The sequence below is a fragment of the Phyllostomus hastatus genome, unplaced genomic scaffold (genome assembly GCF_019186645.2).
Source record: "Phyllostomus hastatus isolate PE091 unplaced genomic scaffold, TTU_PhHast_1.1 phas_scaffold_78, whole genome shotgun sequence".
In the NCBI taxonomy this organism is placed as follows: Eukaryota; Metazoa; Chordata; class Mammalia; order Chiroptera; family Phyllostomidae; genus Phyllostomus; species Phyllostomus hastatus.
Genome location: NW_025334041.1, coordinates 111,410,719 through 111,424,785, shown reverse-complemented (window position 1 = coordinate 111,424,785; position 14,067 = coordinate 111,410,719). Strand labels below are relative to the sequence as shown.

Here is a 14,067-nt window from a genome sequence, read left to right as displayed (position 1 = left end):
CCTACTCAAATTAAGTCCTTTTCACAAATGTTAGCATTTCAACCACTACTTAAACCCTTTCTCTGGTCCTCACTTCCCAACTCTTATCAACCAGCTGGAGATGGAGAACTAAGAGGGTAGTTGCTGGGTGAGCAAAGGAGAGGATTTCGTAGCCACAGCCTTGCATGAAAGGCAGTCCTGTGGGCCCTATGGTGTGGGGTTTCTGAATGGTCAGGGAAACACGGGTATTGTGTGACCAGGGAAAGAGGGTAAGGAAAAATGAGATAGCCAAAGACAAATTTTGCCTATTTCACAACTTTGAAAGACTAACTCTGCCCACTGTTGTAGTGGAGAAGGAAGGTTGCCAGTGGTCTTCATATTATTAAGCCCCAGTCTCAGTGATTCAAATACAAAAAAGAGAAGAGAAGAATGGGTTAAAGAAGACAAATGATTTAGAAGTGAAACAGATTGAAGCATCAGACATCTCTTGATTGCTATTTATTTCCTGGTGCTTTGGAGGAATTTAGTTGTGACATGTCAGACATCACAGTTCAAGACTTGGACAGATTCAATGACTTATAATCCAGTTGACACCATTGCCACATGGTGAAACAATTTTTATTTTTAGACACCCACAGCTACAAAATCCGTTCTTGTCCGCATTTTCAGCTGGGCGTACAGCCATCCAGCTAAAGACTACATTTCTCAGCCTCCCTTGCAGCTACGTGTAGCCATGCAACCAAAGTAATTGTCAAAGAGTAGAAATGATGGTGCAACTTCTGCATTATTTACTTAAAAAGAAATTGTTTGTTGACCATGTCCTCTCTTTCCCTTCCCACACACCAGAGTACAGGTGTGGTGCTGAGTTAGAGGCAACCATGCACACCACTACAAGGGGCAGCAGAACAACAAGATTGACGGCCCCAGGTCCCGGGATGATTTTTATGGAGCAGAGCTACCCCCACCCCCAACCTGGACCACGTACTCCCAGACTGTTACATGAAAAAGGCAAACTTCTATTTTGCTCATGTGCCTTATTTTGGAGTCTCGATTATGGCAGTTTCTAGCTTATATTTAGCATGTCTATGTCAGACCCTCCAGAGAAAGAAACTGGATGGCTGGAAACTGTGTTGGAAATATATATATTATTTTATACTTTTCAACTTTTTGTGTCATGTACATGTACTCCCTAGATGTTAAAAATCCATTGGTCAAATTATTCATCTGTGAATGCCTTTGTATCCCTTTTAAATTATACCAAGAACAGTGTTATCTCGATAGATCATGCTTTTTCATCCTGGCTGAGAGAAGAGGCATGTGTTGGTTCCCAAGCCTTCCATAACTTGGCTTCTACCACCAACCTTAGCAGGTATTTCGAGCAGAGTCTGAGAGCAAGAACAACAATCATTATGCATGGTGATAACTGTAAGAACAAACTGCAACCTGAATGCTCATGGTTTTATAGGAACACGAAACTTTCTACACTGTCATCTGTCATCTGGCCCAATAAAGTCAGTCACATTCAGTTTGTCACTTCTTGTACTACTACACCTACCCCTCTCTGTCCATTCAACACACATTTATAATGCACAATTTCAACCTGACCCTGTGGTGGACGCTAAGGGTGTGAAGATGAATAAGACACCATTGCAACCCTGTCTGTGTCCATGTCAGTACTCTTATCTTAAAGAAGTCTAAGGTGTAGTAGGGCTGCCTTTTCCTCCCCACAGACTTATGTGAGGTTTCAAAACCCAGTGTGGAACACAAACGAGGGCAAAGAGGTGTCCTCTCTCCTCCTGAAATCACATTGTCCATCCAAAAAGCTAAAACTAACTCTCAGATGTAATCCTCCCCCAGTATCATCACTTCCCATTTACGAAATTATAGCATTAAAATAATACCCTCAAAGTAATTTTACTCAGAATTCGTTTAATCTAAAGCAATATAGAAGCCATGTGCGTAAAGATGTTCACACATTAACAATGATGTCTGAGAGTGGGGAAAACAGCAAATAAGTCATCATTGTTAACTAGATAAAATAAGGGAAAATTAAAAGAATTGTGTGAAAATTTAAAAGGATTTATTATTTAACAGAAAGTTTAAAAAGCAGTGTGTGTGTGTGTGTGTGTGTGTGTGTGTGTGTGTTTATGAGGGTTTCTCAACCATGGCACTATTGATATTTTAAATTGGATAATTCTTTTTTTGAGAGGAAACTATACGTTGTAGTACGTTGAGCAGTATCCTTGCCCTCTAGCCACAAGATGCCAGGAGCACCCACTTGCCCCTAGTACGGACAATCACAAATGTCTCCAAACATTCTTTTCTGGAGTCCTGTGTGCAGCAAAATCAGCCCCAGCTGAGAATCCTTGGTAGGTGAACTAAACATCTGATGTGTATTCTATGGTCACAGTTATACCAAATACATGCACGTGTAGACCAAGCTTGGAAGAAATTTGAAAAAATTTAAAAGGCACTTTTAATACGATGATCAAGTTATTGAAGCTTTTAAACATTTTCTTTAACATTTTTGCAATAAAAATTTTAAGAGAGTTAAAATAAAATTGAGTACTGTTATGATTCAGAAACTCTTCTAAGGAGTTTTAATCTTCAGATTACTATACATTTCATTATTAGAGATAATGCTAATCTCACCACTATAATAATAACATCAAAGGAAACTTTATTTAGATGATTACAAAATCATTTTTTAAAAGCCCATAAAGTCAAACTGATGTGTAATTCACATGGGGAAGAAGGACAGGATGACTCATTAATACTGGATATATTTCTTATTCTACAGAATGCTTTTTAGAGCTAGCCCAAATTCAGAATTGTCACTGATTTCAAAGGAAACTTGTACAAGTAAAAAAAAAAATCAGCATTATTTATCACCAATCCCATCACTGGATTTGGGTAAGAACTTAATGTATGTTTGGCTTCAGAGGGAAAATAATTGAAAATATTTTGACAACTCCCAATTTTATTTAAAATTACATATTAAGTATTACAGCATCTAACACTTGCAGAATACTGTGTTTCATTCTCTTTTAATCAATATGAGTGCAGGAAATAGAGCCTCAGTTATGAATATGTGCTGAATAACACGGCAAGTATAAAATGTAGAACAAAGAAAGTGTAGGCTACTCTAACACTGTAGGATTGGGGAAGAATAAGACCATTGTCAACATTTATATTGCCATTCTGTTCCTTGCTCCATGAGAACAGATGATTAAAATCTATTTTTGAAAGTCTCAATGACATTATTCTGAAAAGTAATCTATCTGATAAGCAGGCGATCTGGTGAACCTAAGACTTGGCAGACAGGGGCGTGTGGGGGTTGACCCACAGCTTCTCCTGTTCTGGGGGTATATATTTGAATCTATAAAAAATCACTGGGATGTTTGACACTTGACTCAGTTATGCCTGGAAGCCTGGGGAATTTGGGAACTCTACCAGACCCACTTGGTTCTGTGGACTCATTAGATCCTTGTGAGAAGTTTTGGAGTCAGAAGATGAAGAAACTTTCTCAGGATGCTTTGTCAGACTGGGTACATGCAGCACTGTTTTGAGACCCAGGTTGTAAAGGACAGAGTGGGCTGGGGACATTGTCTTCATTTCTTTCCGGATGAATGGAGCTGTAGAAAAGCAGTATGTACACGGCAGATTCTAGTAACAGGGGTGGTGACTCCTTGGAACAACTTTTGAACAAGGGACTTCCATTCCACCGGGAGACTGGACCGCTACAGGGACATGAGCAAGAAACTGACCTACAACTTCCGAATTAACAGTGAAGACTTTGTGAGAGGACCTTATTGAAGTCTTTCAGGTAGGCGTGTATTATCTTATTAATCTGACATTTTTGGTTCCAATGGGCTGACTACGTATAAGAACATTCATACTACACTTGATTTACAAAAATACTCCACCAGTTCCCAATTTTATATTTGATAAGTATTCCTCACTTTATAACATAAATACTTCAGAAAAGTTGATTATAAATAAAAGGTAGAGCAAATCTTACTTTCTTATAAGTAGCCATTTTTAGTTATAATTTTTTTTTAATTGTATTTATTTATTTTTAGAGAGGGAAGGGAGGGAGATAGAGAGAGAGAAACATCAATGTGCGGTTGCTGAGGGTTATGGCCTGCAACCCAGGCATGTACCCTGGCTGTGAATCGAACCTGGGACACTTTGGTTCCCAGCCCGCGCTCAATCCACTGAGCTATGCCAGCCAGGGCCCCATTTTTAGTTATAATTTATATACAGTGACCATTAAATTCGTTTCCAGTGGGGAAAAAATTCCAATAAGTTGGATTAAAAGCTTTTGATAGTGAAAGACATTGAGATGAAGACTAGATCAGACAAGCCAATTGGGACACATCCCCTATACCCAGATGACTCCTCCACTGTTAGCCACTGCCATGATCTTTACATTCGCAGTGACCAGACTTTTAAGCTGCTATTTATAAAGCTTAAAGAGTGAGGCTGTAGCCCTGACTGGTGTGGCTCAGTGGGATGGGTGCCCTACTGCACAGCATAGGGTCACCAGTTCAATTCCTACTCAGGGCGCATGCCTGTGTTGTGGGCCAGGTCCCGGGTTGGGAGCACACGAGAGGCAACCGACTGATGTTTCTCTGGCACATCAATGTTTCTCCCCCCCTCTCTCTCCTTCCCCTCTCCTCTTTCTAAAAATAAATAATTAAAATCTTCAAAAAAGGAGAAGCTGTGATAGCTTCATGTCTGCAGGTACTACGATCATCACACTAAATTAAGTTTACTTAAAATGGTAAGTTCCATGTTCATTCCAAAAGTTTAGAATGTTTTAAGTGGGTCGATTGCCTGAGGGAGTTGAGGCGGAGGGGGAGGGGAGTATAGGGGAGTAAATGGTGGTGGACGGAGAGTGGATGGGGTGGTGAACACACGATACAGCGTACAGATGATGCGTTGTGATATTGTGTACCTGAAACCTGTATAATTTTATTAACAGTGTCACCTCAATAACAAGGAGAAACTGAAAATAAAAGTTTAGAATGCTTTAGGGGACATGCCAGCCAGCAGCATACAAGGATAAAATTCTAATGTCAGTCAGTGGTAAGTGAACCTGAAATGGACAACTGTCTCTCTCTTTTTTTTAAATTATGTATTTATTTATTTTTAGAAAGAGGAGAAGAGAAGGGTGGCGGAGAAACATTGATGTGAGGGTGTAGCATTGATCAGTTGCCTCTCATAAGCACCCCAAACGGGGACCGAACCCACAGCCCCGACATGTGCCCTGACTGGGGATCAAACCGGCAACCTTTTGCCTTGCAGGATGGCACCAACCAACTGAGCCACACCGGTCAGGGCAGACATCTTTCATTTTTAGCAGTCTAGTTCCTATTCCCCTTATAACAGAACGCTTTTCTGTGAGAAACCAAATCTAGGTGTCTTGGTTGGGGTTCAGCCCTCACTCAGGGCCACACAGCCATCATCACAAGATTGTGCAAGCGACCGGGCCAAGCCAACCAGAGTTCCCCATTTCCTCAGTATCACTGCTCGTTCCAGAGATGTGCATGGGACATAGCAGAACATAACAGAATCGCCTCCAGGAGTTTTTTTGTCAGAGCTTTTGGGAACGGCTGTTCTTTTTGCTGGATTTGCTAAACTGGGAGCATAGGTGTCTAGTACTGAAGAATCCCAGAATGCAACTGTGGGAGTTTCACAGAACTGGGAGACAGGGAACAGTCCTGGTGATATCATTTAAGTCCCTGGATCAAGTCATGTCTGAAGCTGACTCTATATTAACTCTCCTTTCTTCTCTTATCACGCACTCTGGAGTAGTAGGTTCAGTTGCTGCCATCCCAGAACAATTTACCCAACTCGGCAGGAGTAAAAACTCCCACCATTTCCAACACCTGAGTTCCTGGAGTTTCCTTCCAGACAGAGGTGCCAATGAAACCACTAGTGAGACAATAAGAATACATGCACCTGAGATTCATTATTTTCATTAACATTAAACAATCAGGGAGAAAGACAACAGGTTGGAAATACCTAGCTCTCTCAAGCCGACAGGTTTTAGGTCATCCTTGTTATAAACAGAAATTATTTTTCTTATGATATTATTTTTACCTGTGGCCAAATCATTTCTAAAGTTTCTCTGCATATTACTTCCACAACTCTTCTCCAGGGAGTTCCCAAGGTTCTGTTAGCTAGACTACCTATGCTTTGCCCCTAATTGTTACTTTCTTCATTTGCATGTGGTCTTTGTCATTATCAGAGAGAGGGTGTTCCAGTGCCAGAAGGACTGTGGGGAAAGCATATATTACAACTTGAGTGAACTTGAACCACGCCAAGTTCACTTCCCGTTGTGTACTTGAAACTTCTTGCTTTTGTGTTCATAAAAATAGACATTCTTTGGTTCCTGCCCATGTCTCCTTGATTTGTTTCTCCTTCTAAAACTACTAACTCACGTGTTTACTTTGCCCTGATTTGCTAATTTATTTTACTTCTATGAACTAATGTAGGTAGCTTTTCTTCCTCCTATATAACAGGTTCTCTCTCTGAATTTCTCTTATAGACCAAAATTGTCATTCAACTCTTGGAACCTATCAGCTTTGAAAAGGCAATAAATTCTTCTTTTGCTTTAGTCAGTTTTGATCAGGCTTTCTTTCACCAAAAAGTGATTCAATTTCCTGCCACAACCTGCTGAACTATTAAACAATATTCACGGGTTTTCATTCCTATAGTCAGTTTTGGGGATGCTTTCTACCACAATTCCTGGCATTCAAAATCAGGTTAGCTAGAAAAAGGAAGGAGCCCTGGCTGGCATACCTCAGTAAATTGAGTGCTGGCTTGTAAACCAAAGAGTAGCTGGTTTGATTGCCAGTCAGGGAACATGCCTGGGTTGCAGGCCAGGCCCCCAATGGGGGTGCATGAGAGGCAACCACACATTGATGTTTCTCTCCCTCGCATTTTCTCTCCCTTACTCTAAAAAATAAATAAAATAAAATAAAATAAAATAAAATCTTTTTAAAAAGGAAGGAAAACATGGTAGAACATTATTCTACTCCCGAACACCGCAGAATTACAGTAGAGAAATACAGTGAAAAGGTATGAGTCCCAACAAAATGGAGAGGAACAGAAACAAGAACATTCACCAAACTTACAGAAGATGGAAAGTGAATGGAGAAGTCACCACTAACATAATAAATGGAAGCTGGATATTAACTCAGTGGGGAATTCCGAAGAGTAATGAACTAGAAACTGAGTGTCTCAGTGTTTGGAGACAGTTAAGTTCCACAAAAGATGGAAATGAAGGCGTGCCCCTAAAATTAGTGGAATTGTTTGACCATGTGTGTGGAAAATTGTTGGACCTCTAGTCCCAGGTCCCCTTCCCAACTCTTAAGTAGCCAAACAATTATTCTCCTCTCGACTCACCACCCCATGGAAGGATAGAGGTTTGTACTCTGGAGAAATTAGCCCAAGAGGCTCTGGAGTTGGAGTCTAAGCTGCATGCAGGGCAAGGACAAATCAGAGAGTTGAAAGCTGGTATAAAATGTAAGAAGTTATATACAGAACTACGGAAGCCTCAGGCGCCTCCCTGTCCTGCTCCCAGAATGCCAGCAACCAGCATGTACCTATCCTTGCCTTCCCTCAATCAGAGAATTCCCCTCTGGAGAAAGTGGACAGTCCCAGAGAAAATACCTCCACACACTGACATCAGAGAGTCCCTCAGTAGTCATGAGGCTGGTTCACTATCCAATCATCCAACAGCAAATCTCTTCAGGCAACAAAACTTATCAATGCACCCAGAACTTTTTCATGAGTCCATCTTAAAAATGAATAGCCAACTAATGAACTAGACATTTGAGGGAACCTGACCATGAAGGACGTATCCCAAAACAAACAGAGACAAATGAAATTCAGCTGTTGGAAATCAGTTCCTGACTCTGGAAAAAATAAAGTTTAGTTACAATCACTGCTTGTGAGAACGTTTGATTGGCAGAGTTAGCACTACTATCCCTCAACGTCTCATATCAGCTAGGATTACATTCAGTTGCAAGTAACAGAAAACTGGGCCACAGTGGCTTTAAGAAAAACAGCCACATGCCTCTTAATCATGGTGATACATCCTGAGAAATGTGTCATTAGGCAATTTTGTCGTTGTGCAAACATCATGGACTGAGCTTACACAAACCCCGATGGAATGGCCTACCAGCATGGGTGTACCACACTTTTGTATATCTGGTAGTGCGGTAGGTTTGTTCACACCAGCGTCGCCACAGACATGTGAGTGTGCATTGTGCTACGACTACAACGTCACCAGGCAGTAGGAATTTTTCAGCTCCAATATAATCTTACAGGACCTCTGCCACAGATGTGATGTGTTGTTGACTGAAATGGTGCATGATGACAGCAATTTATTTTCCTGACACGACAAGATGAAGGTAGCAGCTGCAGGCATTGGTTCACCACTTCAATTAAGTCAGAGATGGCACATCTGTGACTTTCTCACTCTAACCCCTGTGTTCCAAGATGGCTGTTGCGCTTTCAGTCATCACATCCTGTTCAAAGCAGGAGAGGGAAGGAAGGAGCCAAAGATGGTGCCAGCTCTCTCTGTCTCTGTGATATCATCTTATTGGTCAGAACCATATCACACGCACCACCACCACCACCTGGGAAATCTCATGCCTCTGCTGGGATGAGCCATTGCTGCCTTAACAAAATCAACAAGAAAGAGGGGGAAATGTACACTGAATAGATAACTCTCAGTGTCTACCACAGTCTTCACATGGAAAAGTACTTCTCTGAAATGTGCTTATTATCTAACATCTTACAAGATCATAAACGATTTAAGTAGCAACATATCAGAAGAAAGACCTGGAAAATGTTCGTGGAGACTGTGGTGTCCTCTTTCCAGACTAGAAGAGTTTTGCCTTTCGATAGATGACATCACTTAATTGTCTTTCTTGTAACAAAGTTTAGGAAAATTCCACAGTGCCTCAGATACTTGAGGCTAAAACAATAAATGTATATAACATTTTCCAGCCTTATTTTTCCCTTTTAACTCAAGTTTTGTATTTCTGTACACCTTATACCTGGTGAATGTTGGCTCATCAACAGCAGCAAGGACAGTACTTCCACAATTGCTATCAGGATCCTCTTAGGTGAATGGATATAATTAATACCTTCAATAAGTTTCAAATGTGGCAACAGGAAGCATACTATAGACTTCACTGTGAACTTGCCCTTGTGCATCAACAGCTCTCATATTCATGTCCAATACTTGCTGTGATGAAAACTTATTCAACTCTACCTTGCAAAAATTCAAGCTCCAAACACAGGGGTCTTTGTTTTGTTTCCATTAATGGTGCTTAGAACAGCACCCGGAATATAGTAAGACTCAATAAATAATTAATTAAATGAATGAATCTCCTGACTTTTTCTTTTCTCCGAGTTCCATATCCCACTTCCCATTTGTTTTTCAGAAGAAACCCTTATGCACTGATGGTACTATTGCAAACTGGTGCAGTCACGATGAAAAACAGTTGGAGATTATTCATAAAAGTTAAAAATAAAATTACCGTATGACTCAGCTGTCTCATTTCTGAGTATTTGTCTAAAGAACACAAGAACACTAATTTTAAAAGATATATGACAAGGTTTCTCCAGAAAAGGTCCAGCCATTGTTAATATAATGAGAACAGTTTGCATGACACCCATGTAACCTGGCAGCCAAGGAGAGTGAACTGGAATGTGCCTGCGTGAACAATGATGACTTCACTGTACTAGTCAGTGGGGGTGTAGACACTGTTGAGTGCAAATGAATACTGTGTGGCTGTCTCATTCAAAATGACTGAGCAAGTAGAGCAAAGAATCTGCATCCGATTTTGTGTTAAGCTTGAACATTCCTCCGTGAAAACTATTTGGATGATTCAGAAGGCCGCAGCTATGGGCAACTGGTGATTGGCAGCTTCATTACGACAGCGTGCCCACTCATGCAGCATGTCTCGTGCAGAGTTTTTTGGCAAAACATAAAATCATCCAGGTGACTCAGCCCCCCTACAGCCCAGATTTGGTGCCCTGTGACTTCTGGCTTTTCCCAAAACTAAAATCACCTTTGAAAGGGAAGAAATTTCAGGCCATCAGTGAGATTCAGGAAAATACAGCCAGGCAGCAGATGGTGATTGGGAGAACTGTGTGAGATTCCAAGATGCCTACTTTGAAGGGGGCTGAGATGCCATTGTCCCATGTACTATGTTTCTTGTATCTTCTTCAATAAATGTTTCTACTTTATATGTTACATCAGATGGATACCTTCTTGGCAGAACTTTTATGCACCCCCACATTCACTACAACACCTCCAATTGCCTCCGTATGGAAACAACAAAGGGTCAACAGATGAATGGACAGATAAGCGGATAAAGAATATGTGATATATACACGGTGAAATAGTATTTGGCCATAAAAAGGAAATCCTGCCATTTGTGACAATATGAATGGACTTTGAAGGCATTATGCTAAGTGCAATAAATTAGACAGAGAAAAGGCAAATATTGTATGACTTCACTTGTGCAGTACTTGTCTAAAGAAATAATGGAATCTGAAGAGGCAAACTCATAGAAGCAGAGTGTGGATGGCAATGCCAGGGGTTGGGAGGAGGGGAGATGGGGAGGTGTTGGTCAAGGGTGCAAACCCCCAGCTATAAGATGAGTAAATCCTGGGTTTCTAAAGTGCAGCATGGTGACTGCAGTTAACCATACTGCATTATTACATCTTTGACAGTTGCTAAGAGAATAAATCTTACATATTCTTGCCACAAAAAAAAAAGTAATTATGTGAGGTGATCATGGAGATGTTGACTAACCTTACTGTGGTAATCATTTTGCAATACATACATGTTATCAAATCATCACCTTGTACACCTAAGCTTATGATGTTATATATCAACTACACATCAGTGGAGCTGGGGGGAAAGAAAAATGATGTGCTTGTAGAACTTTTTTTCTCAAGACCCATTTTACATCCTTTGATGCTGGTGATAACAGACCCACAAGGGCACACTACTGCTAGTTCACTAGACAGAAAGCTTTATCAAGGAAACAGGTGTCAGCAGCAGTTTAACCTGCTATGTTTCCAATGGTCATTACCTGGTTACCTGCAATTACCAATGAGTAGTCAAAACCAAGAGTCCTCAAATGGGAAGTGGGCTCCACTAAAACCAGGGAACATGCCCCTGGGCCTTTGGCAGCCATCAGTCAGTCGGGCTGACAACTTACTTCCCTCACAGCCATCCCAGACTTGCAGCTCCAACGAAAGGTAAGGAGACAGCATCAGCCCTTTCTCTGCTGCAGGTGATGTGGTCCCCCCAGAGAGAAACTTCTTCCCCTCCGCGTCACTCTCCACTGTGCCCAGCCCCCACTCCAGTCTGCTTTGAACTGAGACTTTCAGGAAAGCACTTAGGGGATATAGATCATTGCTTTAGGGAATGAGAAGACCAGGAGTGTATCTGGATCATGGTGGCAAGCCACATCATATGACTCTTAGTGGCACCACTGGTGTCCTGTACTCAGCATAGTGACAGCCTGGCTGGGAAAAAAAGTCAGTAGTAAAAATAACATCTAAAGTATAGATAACATACTACACGCCAAGCATTTTGTTAAACACTTCACATATTCTAACTCATGTATGTAGTCTTTACAGCCATGCTGGTGGTGAACTCTTACTATCCCATTTTACCAACGAGAAAAATAAGGCTAGGAAGTTAAATAACTTGCCTAAAGCTATGCAACTACATAGTCACATTTTTTTTTGTATTGCAGGCGATGAAATGCCACTTGAACTAAATTAAGCTCCCCCTCCTACACAAAAAGGAAATCTAAGAGCAGTGTTACCAGGGTCAGGAGGTGGTAACATCAGGCATCAAGGGGAACTTGAATCAGGCGATGGAAACCTGTCAGGGCCAAGAGAATGCCCAGAACTCGTGCGAGGGTCCTTTGTGGTTAAGCATTCATCCTCCTCTCTCTCATCCTTTCCGTCCTCCTTCCTTCAGGTCTCTTGCCTTGTCTCTGCATATTTCCTTCCTTCTGTTTCAGCCTTTTCTATGCTCCAGGCATATGTGCATGGCCAAATATACTTACCCTTTACCCCGTTCCAGCTTGCAAGTTTACTTGTTCTTTTTTTTTCTCTTTTTTTTTAAATCCTCACCAGAGGATATTGATGTTAGAGAGAAAGGAAGGGAGAGAAACACTGATGTGTAAGAGAAACATCAATCGTTTGCCTCCCATACGTACCCATCCTGGCTGGGGGGATCAAACCTTTTCGTGATCGGCCAACTGCTCCAACCAACCAATCGAGCCACCCGGCCAGGGCTAGTTTACTTGCTCCTAATTGAAGTGGTCACAATTCTAAATATCAGAAGAGAGGAGTGGATTAATTTTGTTTCTCCTTCTGATCCAATCCGATGTGTCCAGTCGGGCAGTCACATAACACAGACATGAGTGCAGGGCACAGCCCCAGGGCCGTTCTCAGAAGAGGCTTGTACCTGGCAGACTTCCCAAAATGTGCCGTCCTCAGTGCCCGAGATCGGGTTGGACCCCAGGTTTTCTTCCGGTTCTGGAGCCAGAGTTCTTAAGCACCATGTGATTCTGAAAGGAGGAAAGGGAATACCTACTGGATATCTACGTTGTTAAAGTCACCACGTACAATGTATTTGTAATGTTTTATGTATCGACTGGATAGAGATTCACTACAATATTTCATACACTTTTGTGCATCTAAAATATTTTGTAATTTGAAAGCTAAAGTATCATCAAACATTGAGATTTTAGGAGAAAATTCAAAAGGTGATTAAGGGCTTTCATTTTCAGCAATATGGTGGCCTAACTGTCCAGAATAACTCTCTCAGTCAAGAACACCTGAAAATTCTGTATCAAGATTTTTTTAATGCACATTCAAAAAACAGTTTTTCAAATGTGTGGTCGAGCTGGCTGGAATGTAAAGGAAACCCACGGGGGCCAGAACCAACCAGAAAAGTATTATGGTAAATAATGCGTGTTTGCCCTGGGGCTGCTACTAGTCCCTGGTGATTTAGTACTTGGGCTTTAATAAACCTCTTGAGTAAAGGGGCAGCAGGAGAAAAGTCTTTCCCAAGACAAGACATCAGAACAGAGACCCTCATTAGGATGTTCTAAAGATGACTCCCTACTGGTGGAGCAGCACTCAGTGGCCAACGGCCTGCAGAACAACGTGCCCAAGTTTTATTGTGACAACCGCAATACACACCTCATCTGCGACTCTCCACCTGTGAGAAAGACACACTGCAGTGGGAGGAAACACACAGAGAATGTGAAAGACTACTGTCAGAAACGGATGGAGGAGCAGGCTCAGAGCCTGATCGACACAACAACCGCAGCATTTCGCTAGGAGAGATACCTCCCACTCCGTTCTCTGCTCCTCCTCCTTCCTGCAGGGCCAATGATTCCGCCTCCCCCCAGTCTTCCGAGTCCTCCTCACCCTGGTATGATGCCAGCACCCCATATGGAGGGCCCTCCCATGATGCCAGTGATGGGTCCTCCTCCTCCTGGGATAATGACAGTGGGACCTGCTCCGGAATGAGGCCACCTGTGGGAGGGCACATGCCCATGACGCTTGGGCCCCCAGTAATGAGACCTCCTGCCCATCCCATGGTGGTGCCCACTCCGCCAGGAATGACTCGACCAGACATATAAGGAGAGAGGGGAGCCTCTTTCTCTCAGTTTTATGTTACTTGTTCTAGTTCACCAGCAGAGTGTGGTGCTGTGACTCTGGGTGTTTTCTAACAGCGCGACAAGGAAGACTCACTCCCTCTTCCTATCATTTGGAGGGTAGTAGTGGAACAAAAAAAATGTCATTTGTACTGTGAAATGTGAAAATAAAACTGTAAACTCTGTTAGCTTAAAAGAAAAAGGCTCACTAAATGTATGACCTAAGGGGAAAAACACCCAGCACAGTAAAATGGAGAGAGACCCTCCCATGTTTTGGTATTGAGATGTCCTAACCACAAACCCTGTTCTCACATAAATCTTGAGCATTCACACTGCCATCATGGTCTAAAACCCCTCAGTCTGA

The 14,067-nt window shown here is 41.9% G+C and overlaps 1 pseudogene; it reads left to right on the top strand.

Moving 5' to 3' along the window:
- Window positions 1-3,729: 3,729 nt before the first annotated feature.
- Window positions 3,730-13,688, top strand: LOC123811353 (annotated as a pseudogene).
- The last annotated feature ends 379 nt before the right edge of the window (window positions 13,689-14,067 follow it).